Source organism: Protopterus annectens, chromosome 1.part0 (assembly GCF_019279795.1).
Source record: "Protopterus annectens isolate FY-2018-M chromosome 1.part0, PAN1.0, whole genome shotgun sequence".
Taxonomy (NCBI): Eukaryota; Metazoa; Chordata; order Ceratodontiformes; family Protopteridae; genus Protopterus; species Protopterus annectens.
In genome coordinates this window covers 1,114,463,349-1,114,482,084 of record NC_056725.1, presented here as the reverse complement: position 1 = coordinate 1,114,482,084, position 18,736 = coordinate 1,114,463,349, and positions in this window count along the sequence as shown.

The following is an 18,736-nucleotide window of genomic DNA, read 5'->3' as shown; positions in this document are numbered from 1 at the left end:
ATACCCCGTGTAGGCATCACATATGGCTGAACTGTGTACACACATACCCACACACAGCAGACACAACTGTAGGGCTCCACCACATCCACATGCATTCTGCACAGACATGTCCAGTAAACTCACTGGCCCTTACACACACACATGATGTTATCCATTGGTGCAGCCTATGCCCCTGGCAAACATATCACCCTGTGCATATGATGAAGCCTCTGCCACATCCCTGTCATCCACATCATCGGTGCAGGGTTATGCAAATATATTCTGATGCACAGGGTGGACAGGATAGTGAGAGGTGTATGTGATACCTGTGTATGCATAGCATGGGATGTGTATGTTGCAGTGGTTGTGTATGAATACTGACAGATGCGTATGTGACATGGGTTGTGTACTGTCAACATGCAGCAGTCATACCATGTAGTGCAGGTGCAGCATGCATTGTGATGTGTTCACGGTATGTGTGACGGTTACATGTGTAGCACCATGTTGGTTCTGATACCCTGAATCCCTCCTATGGTGTACTCGCATGTGCCTACAGGAGCACTGTTATCGGTCCCCACGTAGCTGTGGATTACTCACAGGCACATCTGGCAATATCAGCATACTACATGTACCCTCAACCTGACTGGACACCTACATGACACACATGTCCGCACATATACTGCACCTGACGCATGTGGTCGGTGCCACAGGCTACAGTGGACAGAGACATCACATACATAGCAGGACACACTACAGGTATGGTGACATGGTGCAGATGTTGTACACAGCGTGATGGCCACTGACTTGAGGTTTCACTTGTCAGCTGTGGGGCACGCTGTGCAGCAGTAGGACCTTGTAACAGTACAGGAACATGGTCACAATCACGGGGTGTACACCACTATGACGCACACCCCATAGTGTGCAGATGGGGACACCTGCCTGTGTGGTCAGCACCCTCACAATACTATGCACCCACACGCCATGTCACAGGGAGCGGACATGCACAGGTAGCCAGTATGGCTCACACCTATGGCATCAACAGGGTTGTGCAATGCAGCACCAGTACGGGATAGTCACCATGTGTGGTTAGTGTTCTTTCACAACAGTATATTAGCATACACCCTCACACCAAGCAGCAGACATACAAACATGTAGACACACACACATTGTGGTGACCACACATGTGTACACAGAGAGACAACGTGTTGCATGTACTGCACCATCCAAATTCATGCTCCCCACACTGAGGTATGTACAGATCTCTACTATGGAGTACAGGGATGTGTAGCAAGTGGGACATATTCCCCCCGATATGTGGCATACATGGGCACACATTCATGCACACATGTCAGTGCTGGGAATACTACACCTGCCATATGATATGTGTGCAGGCATGCAGCGGTATGTAGTGCATTATGTGTACCAACACTGTATCCGGCAGATGTGCTGATATATGCACATGGGAGGTGGTAGGTGTTACAGTTGCCATGTGACATACAGTTGATAACACCTGACCGCTGGGTATGCATTATGTCAGCACTGTCATGTAACAGCGACATAGCATACTGTATGCACATGGCAGGGTAGGATGGTGTGTGACACAACTGTGAGCCACCACCTGCACACATGCATGTAGACAGGTGTTTAAACACATTATGTACACACATACCTCCATACGTGCTGTTTGTATGCCACCGTATAATGGCCCCTATGATGGGTATGCATGTGGTAGGTTGTTGCAACTATGTTATGGACATCGGCCACTGCTCATCCATGGCTGCTCCATGCACAGTACACATGTCACATGTGTCTCCTGTTGCCATGTTTGTATGCATTGCTACTTTTTGACATGTGTGTTGACATACATAAAACATGTACTGTGGTATGATATCACAGCTGTCACAGGCAAACAATACAAGGGTATGTGTCCCAGTCAACACTGCTATACCCTGTAGTGGGAGCATTCCACAGACATGGGTCCATCTTCCATTCATGTGTGTAGCACTGAGTACGCCAGTGTTATGCATGTGGTACATCACAGGCTTTGTATGTGTCATGTGTGCAGTCCATGCACACATCCAGACAATCACATGTATGACATATCCAGACATTTGTTCATTGTGGTACGGCAGCAGTCATGTGTCACAGCTGTGTCAGGTCCATGGTATGTGTGGAGCCGACCTGTCCATGTATACTGATATAAGTGGACTACATCACACATGTTGGATCAGTGTTAGTAGATGTGTACTCTGCACAACTGGTGTACACTGCTATACAGACCTGTGGACATATGTCACATGTTGTTGTTGGACCGTGAGGCTTACTGCTGCACCGATGACATGGTGCTGGCATGACAGCTACAGTGTTCACTGCAGTGTGTACATGTGTGACCTGCACCCGTGACACCTGTGATGTCATCTGTGTGTGTACAAGTAAATGCATGTGTGACCACCCTGTGCGTGTGGACAGTTTTACCTTACTGTGACCTTCTGTGTGTACACTCCATCTGCATGCTGGACGGCACTTAGTAAATGCTAAGTGTGTGAGCATGCCCAGTAGGCATTTGTGTAGATGGACACACAGTACATTGCACACTGCGCCCTTCTGTGATTATACCCCATGTGCATGCATGTTTCCCCTTTGCAACTGCTAAGTGTGTGAGCATGCCCAGTTTGCTGTTGTGTAAGTGGACACACAGTACATTCCACACTCTGCCCTTTCATGATTACACTCCATGTGTATGCCTTCTGTATGTACACTCCATCTGCATGCTGGATGGCACTTAGCAAATGCTAAGTGTGTGTGCATGCCCAGTAAGCAGTTGTGTAGATGGACACACAGTACATTGCACACTGCGCCCTTCTGTGATTATACCCCATGTGCATGCATGTTTCCCCTTTGCAACTGCTAAGTGTGTGAGCATGCCCAGTTTACTGTTGTGTAAGTGGACACACAGTACATTCCACACTCTGCCCTTTCATGATTACACTCCATGTGTATGCCTTCTGTGTGTACACTCCATCTGCATGCTGGATGGCACTTAGCAAATGCTAAGTGTGTGAGCATGCCCAGTAAGCAGTTGTGTAGATGGACACACAGTACATTGCACACTGCGCCCTTCTGTGATTATACCCCGTGTGCATGCATGTTTCCCTTTTGCAACTGCTAAGTGTGTGAGCATGCCCAGTTTGCTGTTGTGTAAGTGGACACACAGTACATTCCACACTCTGCCCTTTCATGATTACACTCCATGTGTATGCATGTTTGCACTTTGCAAATGCTAAGTGTGTGAGCATGCCCAGTACGCCATTCATGGACACACTGTACATTCGACACTGACGTCTGATACTAGGCATGTAGCCATGGCCATTGACATCCTGTATAGCCATGGTGGCCATCCAGGCGAATTATATAAAGTTGCTATGCCACAATGGATGCCTACATTAAACACACTGGTTGCTCTCTCAAAGGGTGTACTGTCTGTGGTGCATCCCGTATCCATTTTGTGATGTAGTGCTCTGTAGATAGTTAGCATTCCTGAGTGCAGCACTGCCGTGTTACTGTACGTCCACCTTGGGATAGTAACATGCTGTGTGACTGCTCACTCTGTAATCATTCCCTATCGGCATCCTTGCCTTTGCGGATGATATCACCCACCTAGAAGTATGCCTCTGACAGTGCTGTGCTCAGTAATCTCGGTAGCGTGTTCTGTAAATGCATCATGCTGTAGTGTATTCATGTAGGTAGGTGTAGGTTCAACTCCCGGCCCTTCCAAGTGTGTGTGTGTATGCGTTTCCAGCTGCCTTGGGTGACAGTAATTCTTTTAGATGCCTCACAACACATACATTTGCTATCAGCGTCTATTCCTTTGCGGATGATGTCACCCACCTAGAAGTATGCCTCTGACAGTGCTGTGCTCAGTAATCTCGGTAGTGCATTCTGTAAATGCATCATGCTGTAGTGTGTTCATGTAGGTAGATGTAGGTTCAACTCCCGGCCCTTCCAAGTGTGTGTGTGTTTCCAGCTGCCTCTGGAGACAGTAATGCTTTTAGACACCTCACAACACATACAGTTGCTATCAGCATCTATTCCTTTGCGGTTGATGTCACCCACCTAGAAGTATGCCTCTGACAGTGCTGTGCTCAGTAATCTCAGTAGCGCATTCTGTAAATGCATCATGCTGTAGTGTGTTCATGTAGGTAGGTGTAGGTTCAACTCCCGGCCCTTCCAAGTGTGTGTGTGTGTGTGTGTGTGTGTGTGTGTGTGTGTGTGTGTGTTTCCAGCTGCCTCTGGAGACAGTAATGCTTTTAGACACCTCACAACACATACATTTGCTATCAGCGTCTATTCCTTTGCGGATGATCTCACCCACCTAGAAGTATGCCTCTGACAGTGCTGTGCTCAGTAATCTTGGAAGCGCGTTCTGTAAATGCATCATGCTGTAGTGTGTTCATGTAGGTAGGTGTAGGTTCAACTCCCAGCCCTTCCAAGTGTGTGTGTGTGTTTCCAGCTGCCTCTGGAGACAGTAATGCTTTTAGACGCCTCACAACACATACATTTGCTATCAGCGTCTATTCCTTTGCGGATGATGTCACCAACCTAGAAGTATGCCTCTGACAGTGCTGTGCTCAGTAAACTCGGTAGCGCATTCTGTAAATGCATCATGCTGTACTGTGTTCATGTAGGTAGGTGTAGGTTCAACTCCTGGTCCTTCCAAGTGTGTGTGTGTGTTTCCAGCTGCCTCTGGAGACAGTAATGCTAACGCCTCACAACACATACATTTGCTATCAGCGTCTATTCTTTTGCGGATGATGTCACCCACCTAGAAGTATGCCTTTGACAGTGCTGTGTTCAGTAATCTGAGTAGCGCATTCTGTAATTGTGTCATACTGTAGTGCGATAGGGTAGGTAGGTGTAAGGTCAATTCCCATGCCTGCTAGATGTGTGTGTATGTGTCTATGCTCCCGGCCGCATGGGTTCGTAGGTTATGGTTTTAGACTCTTCGCAACACACATATATCCTGCTGACATCTCTGTGTTTGCGGATGTTGAGACGCACCTAGTGGAATGCCTGTGTGTCTGCTGTGGTTAGCGACCTCCGTAGCGTGTTCTCTACGTGCGTCATGCTGTGGTGTGATAGGGTAGTGATGTGTAGGTTCCACTACCGGTCTTGCCACATGTGTCTGTCTGTATCTCTCTCGATGTATTTATATATACATATTTTATGCCCATAGTGCTGCTCTTGCATGGACAGCTTTCTGTCCCATGTATCGCATATTTGCACAGCTTACACATAGCAATGGGGTACGATGCAAATCCAAACATTGTCCATGCAACGTCCGTGTTCCGGGAGGTGCTACACGCCCTTACAGACATCTGCTGTATATCTTGTTAGACAGCTATCCTTGCTGTACTGTCACTGTACTCGTACATGCCATATACTTTGTGTATCATTGCCTGTTTATGATGTGTGTATGTCTATCTGAGCTGTGTGCATGGTCGTGTGTATTTTCCACTATAATCATCTGTACAGGTGTCGCCAATATAGGTAATTCATGTAGACTGCTGTTTAATTTGACATATCAGCACATACCTGCGGACAGTACTGCACTTCCTACTGCAGCACATTTCATCATCTTGCAGTGGATAATAATGTTTCCACACACATGTATCGGTTTCTGTTCATAACACTCCACCTCACAGAGCATATATCTGGACAAGGCCTTATGTGATAGTGGGACACTCAGGGCCAGTATTGACATGTTGCTCTTACAAACATTGATAGTGAGCACAATGATATGTTATGCATGAGTATGGCATTTCTGTCTGATTTGGTGTCTTCATCACATGTTTGTCATTGTTTCCTGTCGTCAGTTATCATAAGAGTGCCAGACTGTTACTGTTACGTGGAACATAGCAAACATATGAGGCATAACTCTACACAGTCTGCGTACATCTGTACAGTTGCAGAGTATGTGTCTGATATAACATACCAACTTTCTGACTACAATACACACAGTGTATGGCGGCATGACAGCCCACATGCCATTACTTTGTATTTGCGGGACACACCCAGACAGACAGTTGTATTCCTCACATAGGTCTACATCTGCTTATCCACACTAATTGTTCTTTCATGTACCATATGTGTGCGTCATATTTGCGCTTTCTGTCAGTGGCAGAGCTCACGTACGACTATGGGGGTCTGGAAATTGTTATGTTGACACTTACATGACACCCTGGGGGACACTTTACCTTTGTGTCTACTTACCTTCCACATTGACCTTCACAGGGCATACGTTGTCATTCACATTTTCCGGGGTATGACTTATACATCTTTGCCCATTTGTCCTGCTGTCTTTCTTCTCACCTGTCCGTCTAGTATCACCAGTTCAGTACATGTATTTTGGACAGGTTAGCTCCTTTATACCCTTGACCTGTTGTCATTATGTGTACACGCCCTGACGTTTGACCTTTGCCCTTGTTACATTTCACATAGTGATGTGCCTTTCTAGCTGATTGCTGTCTAGGCATTACGGACTGTGCGGTAGGTGATAGTGACTGATATTTCCATTGCATGATTAGTAACATTCATAACATCCATATTCATGGCTACGCCAGTATTCGCACAACGGTCTGACTTTGTATGGGGTATTTGTAATATAGTCCCTATCTGTATTTACTGTACTATGCCTTACTGCAGCTGTGTTATTCTGACAGTTTTCCAGTTATGGGTACCATCTTGGTCGTACACATGTCCATCCATGGGAATCGCCTATAGGACACTGATATAGGGCTGTACATATTTCCAAATTGCTTTCCGCATTATCCAGTGGATACGTTGCACCATTATTGAGAATAAAGGCATGGGCTATACCCACATCCCTCCCACGGGGCGGGCCTACGAATTCTCTGCCAAACAACACCTAGGCCCATTTCTGCATACCCAGGTTCCCATGCCTGACAACCCTCTACGGTACACATTACACATGGTTAATGTGTGCGGTACTGAGATGTGGATGCACTTATATGCACTCCCCACTCTAGGGATATCAGTTCATATGTCATGCATTTCATGGACACATGTGTCATCACCCTTGCACCTGATTCTAGTGCATATACAGCTGATTCGTATTTGCGGCTGTCACGTCTTCTGCGTCAATCACAGCAGGTGCTGCGAATGTATACATTTTTGGAGTCCTACAATGGACACCAATATGCATGTTTAAAGTGTAGAACTTGCTGGACTGTCACTTTCTGGCCAATGATTTTGACTGCTGCTGTATATTCCCCATTCGTGGATGTCTGTTTGTCTACCCATATTAGCTATTACTTGGCATATTTATATCCATGTGTCATATATACGGGACATAGGTCTGTTGTGTGTACATAATATATACATGTAAACTCCTCGCTTCATACCTTGCTTTGTTAATGTCTGTGGATTACCTGTGTACACACATCTATAACCATACCATACCTTTCCACTGTACAGATACTGGCAGAGTGTACGGATGGTTGACCCTTTATCTTAGGTGGGTTTTACATTAACCTGTGTCTATCTGGCAATGTGCTGGCATTTCATTTGAGACTTACGGTGGCACATTCTGACAAGTAGTTCAGGTTACGAATGCATACCCTTCGTCAATCCCTGCTACTAACACACCCGTTATTCTATCCACTTTCTATGTTTGTTGTAGCACATATCTTGTGTTTCTCACTATTTGTACCAGTACTTCGCATGGCATTGTCCGGTTCCATACTTTCAGATGCTGACAGTTTTGAGACATGTATAACTAACGTGGGGGAAACAGCATTAATTTACTCTGCTGTGAGCAGATCATACACGCACAGGCGCACTTGCATTTCCTTATTGTGGGTTACACGCAGGTGCACATGCATATCCGTATTCTGGGTTACATATGTTTACTGAGTCTTTGTGCTTACGTGGCCTGTATTAGTTGTGACAGTACCAGTAACATATCTCTGATCCAGTTAATGGACGTATGCGAAACACACTTTCACCTTTACATATCCAACTGTCTTTACGGCACAGACGCATTAATTACACATTCACATTTATATGTTCTATACTCGTAATTCAAACGGGACTGCATTCACGTTGGCCGGTTGCTGTGACCACTACATGTTTGGTGTTCTGTCTCATTTATATGCATACCCACGGTACATAGCTACATTAACATATCCCCCCCCCCACACTCACTTACGTCACAGGCATCCATTCTCCTGCTGGGAAAAGTGTGGTACTACATGTTACATATTCCCTATTCCCTAATGCTCTGGACCCAGGCTGCATATGGCGTAACCGCAGGGATATTCAGAACACAAAGGCTTATAGTCCCGACACATACAGGTCTTTAATTGTCAGGGTGTTCCTGTGGTGCTCTGGGTTTGGTCTTGTCCGCCTAGTGTACAGAACTGCCCTGACTGTGTACGAATGTCAGATGAGGCACATGGGCACGGTTTGTCCATGTTTATTATACCATGACCCCCCCCATTATTATTCCAAACCGTGCACGCTGATTGGCCAGCATGCCCGTTGTAAATTGAGTTATACTAATGGAAAAAGGTCCGGTCACCCGGACTTTTTTCCATTAATATAACTTGGTTTTTAAAACCTGTCTCGCTATGTTAGATTGGTTTAACATAGCGAGACAGCTTTAAAATAAGCAACGGAGATCTCCGTTGCTTATTTTAAAGCTGTCTCGCTATGCTAAACACATTTAACATAGCAAGACAGGTTTTAAAGGAAAGCAACGGAGAAAGCAAAATCTCCGTTGCTTTTTTTTGTGTTTCGCTATGTTAAATGGGTTTAACATAGCGAGACAGTTTTAAAATAAGCAACGGACATCTCCGTTGCTTATTTTAAAGCTGTCTCGCTATGTTCAACCCATTTAAGATAGCAAAACACTACAAAAAAGCAACAGAGATCTTGCTTTCTCCATTGCTTTTGCCCACAGCTCTGATGTACTGCACAGGCGCGCAGTACATCAGAACTGCCGCGGATGCCAGACATCTGTGAAAGGGCAGCAAACAGGCATTATACTATGCCATTATTTAAGAGAATTAATAGTTTCTTTTCTTAAATAATGTCATGGTATAATAGCAATAACCCACTTCTGGTGTGGTAATGCTGTATTTACCACGGTTGGCTTTGTTTGGTCCGGGCTTCACCGGGACCAAACCACGCCAACCGTGGGTAAATCCAGCATTACCCACGCCCAGGTGTGGGTTATTGCTATAATATTCAATCTGTGTTTACAGACATGGGTGTTTGGACAACTGACAATAGCTTATGCTGTTGCCATACAATGATGTGGGTGGTGCTGGTTATCATACATATTCCATGTTGTGCGTTGTTCCCATTCACATTTGACTATTCCCTGTAGTCATTCATACGTGGATATTTATGTAGCACATGACTGAACTATGTATTACCTGCAGGTATGTGACGGTTGGTTACAGTATATATGTGTACGTACCTCTGTAATACTGCGGACTACCATACATCCTTCACAGCAGTTCATGCGTATGTACATACTATTATTCAGTGACCTGTAGAAGGTTGTGAGAGCACTGATTACATGTGTCCCTATTTGTGCATGCATCGTGTTAGTCTTTGTCCAGCTTTTGTTGCTGTCATAGGTTGGACGGTGGTGTTGTTGTGTGATTGGGTTGTATTTATACTCATGATACTTCAGTGGGGAGTAGGGTTAGCACTTGTTCCTCTTTGTGGGGGAGGCCCTATTTTGGACATTTGTGTCCTGCGTCAACACTTGACATGTGCCATATGTCCTGTGATATTAACACAGTAGTATATTTCTTACCTCCGTTACTACTTGCATGTTACAGGCATTTTGTATCTGGTACACATGACTATTATATTGGATAGCTTAAGCTATTCACATGCTATGCAATAACCTTTCATTCTGGCATATACGTGTTATACTATCCTTTGCATTGGCCGTGGGTGTTTTCCCATGCAAATCCACACATATCTACAAGTGATGTCCCACCTTGACAATCTGTACATGTGGCAACCCTGCTGGGGTGACCTGCATGGTGGACAGCTGTTCCACCCTGTGTATTATGTTTTGCATGTCTGCATAGCTACTCATCAGTACCGTGGCTACACATAATGCTTTGTCCAGATGTGTACAGTTATGGACACCATGGTGTGTGAACACCTATGGGGATTCGACAGGTCAGTAACCACACGCGGGATGTACACATTCTGCCGACACATTCACATGCAGCCATTTGGATTTCAGTACCTGGGATGGGATGTTGACATATATGGGGTACATATTTGCAAGCCTGTCACTGCCTAGGACAATACTTCCTACTACATATGGGGTATACTCCCTCGGTGTAGGTGTACAGCAAGGCTGCTAGCTGGATTAGGTGGACATTCGGACATGGGTGCAGGTTATGTGCTATAAAGGGGTTGTTGTGTATTACATTTGCATGCATGGGTTCTGCTTCTGGATATTCCGATTCAGCATATGCCATCCTATGTGTATGTGACGGTTACGTTGCTGTGTATAGCACATTTTACTATACATATGTTTGTGTGTGTTTGGGATGCGATTTGGGATGTCTAGTTTCTTTATGGTTGTTATATGGCCACGACTGCCCAGCTGTGTACTATCACTACCACTGTGGGACTGCTGGTGACCATGCCCATGGGGCTAGTCGTGTGTATTTGCGGTGCGCTGACATGATGCAGTACACCTCCACTGGGTATGACGGCTGACAGTGCACTACGTAATGGACACAGTATTCTAAGTATCATTTGTTCCATGAATGGGAACATTTTGTATTTCATGCATTTATGTTTGGTTCTCCATTTTGTGTGTACGGGTAATGTGTAGCATACTTTGCATACGTTTCATTATCCACGGACACTGATAGGTGTGGTTACTATTGCAGGCGGGCTGTAAGATTCAGCACTTTAGGTTGCTCATCGACAGCCGAATTGGCCACGCCTCCGAGCGCGACCTAGTTAGGCTCCCTGGACTCGCGCACGTGCCCTATGCACGTGGTTGTGGTTGCAGCGCACACTCATTACTATGCATGTGGCGCTGCTACGCCATTTATACGCTGCACGGCCAGTGCAAGCCTTACACCGGCCTTGCGCTGAGCTTCATGAATCCGGGGATAAGCCATTTTGAACTTGGTAAATATTTTTCTGTAATTGCGCATACATTTTCACAACTCCAAGAATCGCACACTCACTGCCCTTGAAATGAGAATGTGAGGCTGATGATTATAACCTTTCTAATCTTAAATAAAAAGGTTAAACAAACAAAGTAGCATGTCATGAGAACTATTATTCCATGGACTGTTTAAATAGGTCGTTTCTAATTTTATGCATCTGTTATTGCTTTTTTAAACTGTTCATGTTTGTACATTGTTGGTGCAATTCTTAACTTACCTGTATTTTTTGCAGCAGATTTACCTATAACATCAAAACAGAGCTTTAAAAAAAACTGCCAATATCAGTGCCTAATTTAGTGATTAGAATGAAAACTGGGAAGTTATGAATGATGTATGGAAAATAAGCACAAAAAGCCTTTCATAGCTACGAACAGGTTTTTCAAATAATTTGCTTTTTTCATTCTATGCTGCATATTTTGAGCATATCTGTATGTTCAGAATAAGTTTTTTGAATAATGGCTTATCTAAAAGAAATAATAGCACATTGGACTGAACTATTATTACATATGAAAGCTATAGTGCTTCTCTTGCCCTTGTACGGTACAAATACATATTTTGTATCATTGCAGCTTATAAAATCATTAAATATATTCTAACAAAGGATGTATTGAGAGATGTACTGAGAGATCTAAAATAAAATGTCCATAATCAATACTTTGTTTTCTTTATTTATGTATTTATTTACTGTGTGTTTAATTGCAGTATTTTAATCTAACAAAATACCTAACATCTATCCCAGACAATATGAAAAGGCAAGCTACTCTGGTTTTATAAAATTATTTTTTCATAATTCAGATTTTTAGCTGTCTTTGGAGCCTAGTTTGTTTAGTACTTTTAATTCTGACCGATAGTTAATTCTTAAAACCTTGTTGAATTGTAGTAGCTTTTGATAGCTGTTTCTCTGTGCTTCAGCTGTGCTGCTAATACACTATTTTTTTTATTTAGCCTTATCTTCATTCCATTTTAACTCTTTTGTTTAAAACGATCCAAAGTAATTCAAACTCCTTCCCCAAGCAGATACCTGTACACCTTTAAGTGGTAACTGTTGATGAGCATGGTGTACCACCAATTCCATTAATTCATTTATTAATTATTCGGTTCTTGCTTTATCTTACTGAGTGCTGCAAGACAGCTGGAGCCTATCCAAATAAGTAGTGGGCATAGGGGAAGCATCAGTCCTGGGTGAGATACCACTACATCAGAAACACGCATACACACATACAAAATACATATGTGTGTGGACAGTATAGAGAATCCCTCAATCACCTGTCAGCATGTCTTTGTAATATACAAAGAAACCAAACACTCCAAAAAAGCTCACGTGGGCACACTGAAAACATATAAAATCTGCAGAGAAGACATTCCACCTAACAACTGAAATCATGAACCCAGAAGTATGCTACAACATTAGTATCTCCTAACCCACTGTGCTATTCCTAATTTTATTTGCTCCAGTCACAAACCATAGTCTCATAGCCAGATACTCATGTTTTGCAAATGGCTTGCATGGGGTGTCACTCAAGCATGCTTGAGTTTTGAGTAGGATAAGGACAACGGTTGTGGGGAGACAGTAGGAATGAGTTGGGGTTTAGTGTTAGGTTTATGGAATGACTGAAAGATTCAGCATCATGGTTAAAATGGGGATTGGGATTTGGGATTAGGGTTTAGGCGCAACTGAAAGTTTTAGAGTTAGTGTTAGAGAGCAATATTTTGGATTAGTTAGGGAGTGATGGAGAGAATTATGGAGAAATGGGTATTATTATTATTATTATTATTATTATTATTATTATTATTATTATTATTATTATGGACTAGGAATTATAATTCGATTTAGGGAGTGACTGGGAGTATTAAGCTTAGGGCTAGGGAGCAGGAGTTGTGATTAGGGTTAGGACTGATTGAAATGTTTAGGTTAAGGGAGTAATTTTTAGGATTCATTTTAGGGAGTGACTTGGACGTTTTGGGTTTATGGAGCATGGTTTAGGATACAGATTAAGGAGTTACTGGGAACATTAGAGTTAGGGTTAGGAAGCAAGGTTAAGAATTAGGGTTAGAAAGCAGATGGGTCTTTTAGAGATAGATGGAGAGCTCTGGGTGGGTATATATATATATATATATATATATATATATATATATATATATATATATATATATATATATATATATATATATATATATATATATATATATATATATATATATATATATATATATATATATATATATATATATATATATATATATGTGTGTGTGGTGTGTGTGTGTGTGTGTGTGTGTGTGTGTGTGTGTAGTAGAACTGAGCTAGTTAGAGGATGGGTTCTTGCCACAATGTGAGACATGAGCTAATTACACATGAACTCCTACAACTGCTTTGTTGTTCATGATATGGGTTTCAAAAAACCTTTGGATTTTTTTATGTGTAACTTAGATATACAGCTACTACAGAAATCATGTTACTTCATAATAGCTGTTTATAATGGTTATAGAGTGGTCTCACTGTATACAAGAAGGACCAAGAAGGCAAGAAGTTACAGGAGAAGCTGGAAAGCTGAATATGGATGGCACAGAAAATACTCTAGCAGCTATAGGTTTTTGGGTCAGGATGTTGGGGTCTGGGTGACTACAGAATCAGTCAACAAAAGCAAAAACATGAGATGGGCTTATTCTCCTGTCTTTCTCATCCCAACAAGATATTTGCTCAGGGATGACATTATTGATTAATTTCCTCCCATCTTACGATGTTCTCTAATAAAATACAAGTGAAACTAAGAAAGCAGGTTGTAAGATAAATCTGCTACTGTGAACAGGCAGATAATTTCAGATTAGCCATATTAAAGCTGCATTATAGAAACTGGCTATAACAGCAGCAGACTGAATATCTTTAAATATCTGTAAAACAGAAAGAGCAAATTAAAGTAGACCATTTTATTCTCAAGCAGGCAGACGTTAGAAGATTCATATAAAATGCCTACAAATCAAATAAAGACCAAGGATGTTAGCGTCAGTTGGAGGAAAGGAGAGTAGTAGCGATAAATCAGGTATTTCAACTGAGAAATGAAAATGTGGTTTATGGCCTGTGCTAATCTCCTAGTCCTGCTTGCAGCCACCTCAGCTGCCCACTTTGAGAGATTGTTGTTTTCTACAAATACACATGAACACACCATCCTCCCTTTATGATCACTTTGGTCACCTCCTCTCATGTATTGAGTTTAAGCTCTGAGACCAGTTTCACTGATATTTTATATCTCTTTCTCAATTGCCTAGACTCCTATTCACAAATATGATTAATCTGTTATCACCAAGAATGGGTTCTCTACTAAAATGTCACCACTCATAAAACCATAGGCCAAAATCTGGAAGAAAAACACAAAAATGCTGGAAAACAAAAAATGCTGAACATTGCTCATCACCTTTAGTTTTTTTTTTGCAGAGAGACAAGCCTTCCTGTCACCCTGTGTGTGTGTGCATGCATGCGTGCACGTGTGTGTGTGTGTGTGTGTGTGTGTGTGTGCGCGCGCGCACGCACATGGGGGACAACAACCATATCTGCTCTAGTCAACCAATAATAAATAAAAAAGTAACCAGGGCATACTCAAGCTATACAACCATAATTGCATCCAAAATTCTCCTGATTTATATCACACACAAAGGAATCTTATCACTTCTCATAAAATAACAGACACTCATACTGAATGAATATTTGTCACAACAAGATTTTACAGCAAATTGCAAAAAGTACACGTAAGAAGCTAAAATTAACTTCTTTCTCAAAATACAATAAATGCTTCCAGCAAGACAACAGTATCACACAACGTTTCTTATTACATATATTATTGAAACACCTAACAACCTAAGTCTTACTCTAAAATCATAAAGGAGAACCCACTTGCGCATAAACTAAACTTGGTCAATGGGTGAGCCCTGCATCTTTCAGTGGTCCAAAAGAATGCTGTTCAACTTAGCCATAGTTTATTTAAAAAATATCAAACTCATTAAATAATGAAATAGAAGGTGTTGAAGAGTGATTAATGTATACAACTTTGTCACCATTCACCCGCTTACCTCTTCGTTTTGACAACTAGCAACGTTCTACTTAGAATATTGTTACACCAATTCCAGACAGATACATCAGATTTTATAGGATGGAACAGGATGTGGCAAAGATTTAATGAACATTCTAAACAATTATATAATAATAGAATAACTACTGCTAAGCACCATACTAAACATTAATGCAAATGAGTTATTTAAGATTAATATTTATAAAAAATATAATGCACAAAAACACGCAAAAATAGGCTAGTACAGAAGTAATGATGTATATAATGAAAATTTGTAAATGGGATACTATGTATACTACAGTAACGTAAAATGCTATAATTTTAATAATAAATAAAACAATATGTCAGGTGAAATTTTACAATGGTGGTTCTTGTAATAGAATTAGTATTACCTGAAGTTTGTTAAGTGATCTGCAAATTATTTCAATCCTCATAAGACAATAAATTCTATAATAAAGTAAGTTATGAATCCATGTAGTCAGACAAATAATATCATCCTGTTTCATTCTCTTCTGTACTCATCTAATTCTTATATTATTCTTTCTTCTTCTGCTTCTGTTTTTCTAAATCTTCCTTTTTTCTACTAAAAATATTTTTGATAAGGAGAACATTATTTTGCAGTTTATTCTCTTTAAGATTCCAACTCAAAATCATTTAATGATAATTCAGTTTCCTTAATTTATTGATTATGCAATACTGCTGAAGCAAACTCTCACATAAGCCAGACTGCTGACTATAATTAGCCTGAAGCTTATATACATCTGATTTAAAGTTTTTTGTCTTAATAGTAAGCTCATGAGGAGAAGGTATAAGTTGCTGAATATCTTTCATTAAAGATGGATCATTCCAAAATGTTTAAGACAATTTTCTTTAAAAGATAATATTTACGCAATAAATATTTTCAAAAATGAAATACAGATAGTTCAAATTTAAGCAATCAGAATTTCAAATGTACACAGCTTCTCCTATAAAGAAATGCATCAGTCAAATGTCATAGTTCTAAGTATGGAGGAATTTTCTTTTCTGTCACAAAAAGTAGCTTGGACAAACAGCAGTCCAGATCTGCTTAAACAGTAACCATCTTGAATGGAGTCCTTTCCTTACTTTTTTAATGTGTGAATGACAACCTATACATTTCATCTACTGTGCAGTGTAGGCATCCACTCTGATGAGTCTAATTTTTAAAACTCAAAGACCTATGAGTATGATATACCTTTCCCCTTTAAAGGTGTAGATTTTAACATTATCAGCCCAGAAATCCAGCAAACAGAAAGCAAAACATATTTCATTACTGGATTGCCTCCTTATATCTCTCATCACCTCAAAGTAGGGTCTGGTTTGTTGGTGTAGACTTAGAATGGCGCTGTAAAACAAGATATAACTGCCCCCTTTTAACATTTGCTTTCAGATTGTAGTAATTCAAAGGATTAATGCACAGCACTCTAACTATCTGTCATGCATGCATCACAGGATTACAAGTTCAGATTGTCTAACCAAGAGAGTAATAGGCAGAAACCAGTAAAACAAGCAACATCAGTTCCCAGTAGCTCATTGTGATGGGAAATAGCTTAGTTGCTATTTTGCACACCCAGACATGGTTCGAATCCAGGGAGTGGTACTAAGATGACTGCATATCTACACACAAAGAATCAGGAATATGTGTAAAAACAGTCAGGTAGTGTTAAAATATATTTTCTCCACAGGTTTTACAGGTAAGGAAATGTTGGTAGTAGCTGCATGAAGGGTATATTAATAAATTGTGTACACCTGTTCAACTGTCCCAGCCAGGGGTGTAGCTAGGATTTTCAAATTTGTACTGACAGCTCTCAAACTGCTACCCCCCTCCCCAGCCAAGCTACGGCCATTCTCGTAATTCACGGTTCGCTCTTTTAGTGTTGATGAAGAGGCATTCGCTGTAATGCCTCTTCAGTAATATAATATCGAGTGTCTGCTGTATAGGGAATTTTCAATTGAAAGCCAAGTGCTCTTGTATTGTTTAGTATTCTCTGTTTGTGGGATACATGTGCCTTAACAAAGAAAGCATCTTTCACAACTTCAGTTCTCTTTATGACATGTAAGTTCTGTTTAGTAACTCAAAGGTGATGTGTACCATGAAATTATTTCATACATCACACAGGTGGACACTAATGGCACATTAGCAGATCAGGTTAATGGCTTGCTATATTCTCAGGAATATGAAGAATTTGTCATGACCTTCCAAAGCAAGCCGTCATTGTTATAGAATAAAATCCATGGCCAGTAAAGCCTTAAGCCCAGTGGTTCTGGCTGACAGTGCCTGTGGACTTGTGTTATTAATGCAGCACTATGTTGTGATCATGACACAAGCGGTATGCAAAGATGGTGAAGAATAGAAAGAAGTTCAGTTAGGAATACAAGCCTTAACTGCCCTGGGAAGTTCAGTGAGGAATACTCTCCTTAACAGGAGAATTACTGGAAAGTTCAGTGAGAAATACCATCTTTAACTGGAGAATTACTGGGAAGTTCATTGAGGAATATTATCCTTAACTGGAGAATTACTGGGAAGTTCAGTGAGGAATACTGTCCTTAACTGGAGAATTAATGGACAGATGAGCAATGACCAAAATATTTGGCTCTAATTTAAATATTTAGTTCCTTAAGAGATAGCAAATTGTTTAAGGGACTTGCATAGTGTGATCATATGACCAACAATAGAATATGACAGAAAACAGGTACAGATAACACAGATGGCCTTCTGAATCTTCCAGTCATGAAGTTCTGTGAAGAGATACTCAGAACAGGAGACTACAATGAAATTAGACAGGTACAAATGTTATCAACACTGATATGACTGAGGTAATGATAACACTGAATACTAATGGCAGCACAGACTCTGTAAAGTGTTATTTTGTGTTCGCAATTTACTAGTTAACACATAAAAAGCGTTAGATTTATCAGGTAGAAGACACTGTTTTCACTGTGGTTTATTTGTGCAAGTATAAATTTTGCAAATTTATTTAGTCAGATTTGTATTGCTTAAATAATAGTTTTCGTTTTCAAGATCATGGAATATGGGGTAAGGTTTCCTCTTTGTCTTAAGGTTAAGCAGTCTCAGAGTTAATATATTCAGAGTCATATTTATGGTGGTATAGCCCCCACCTTTGGAAGATGCAGGAGAGCTTGCCTTTTATTTGCTTTTATAGCTAAAGTCAATGTTTTGCGGTGTTAATTGTCAATTTTATTTTGACAATGTTTTCCTTCTCAATTTAGTAACAGCAATCAATTACAAGCAATAGATATCCGGTTAGGTTTGCATAAACTATGTTCAACCTGGTCAAAATATAGATATTAAACCATCCACTCTTCCCAAATTGCACATTTCTGGGTTGCAAGTTTCTTACATAAACTAAGACTGTGTGTGCATACTCTTTTAGAGAAATGTGTAGGCATACTGTACTTCATAGTGGTTGTGCAGAA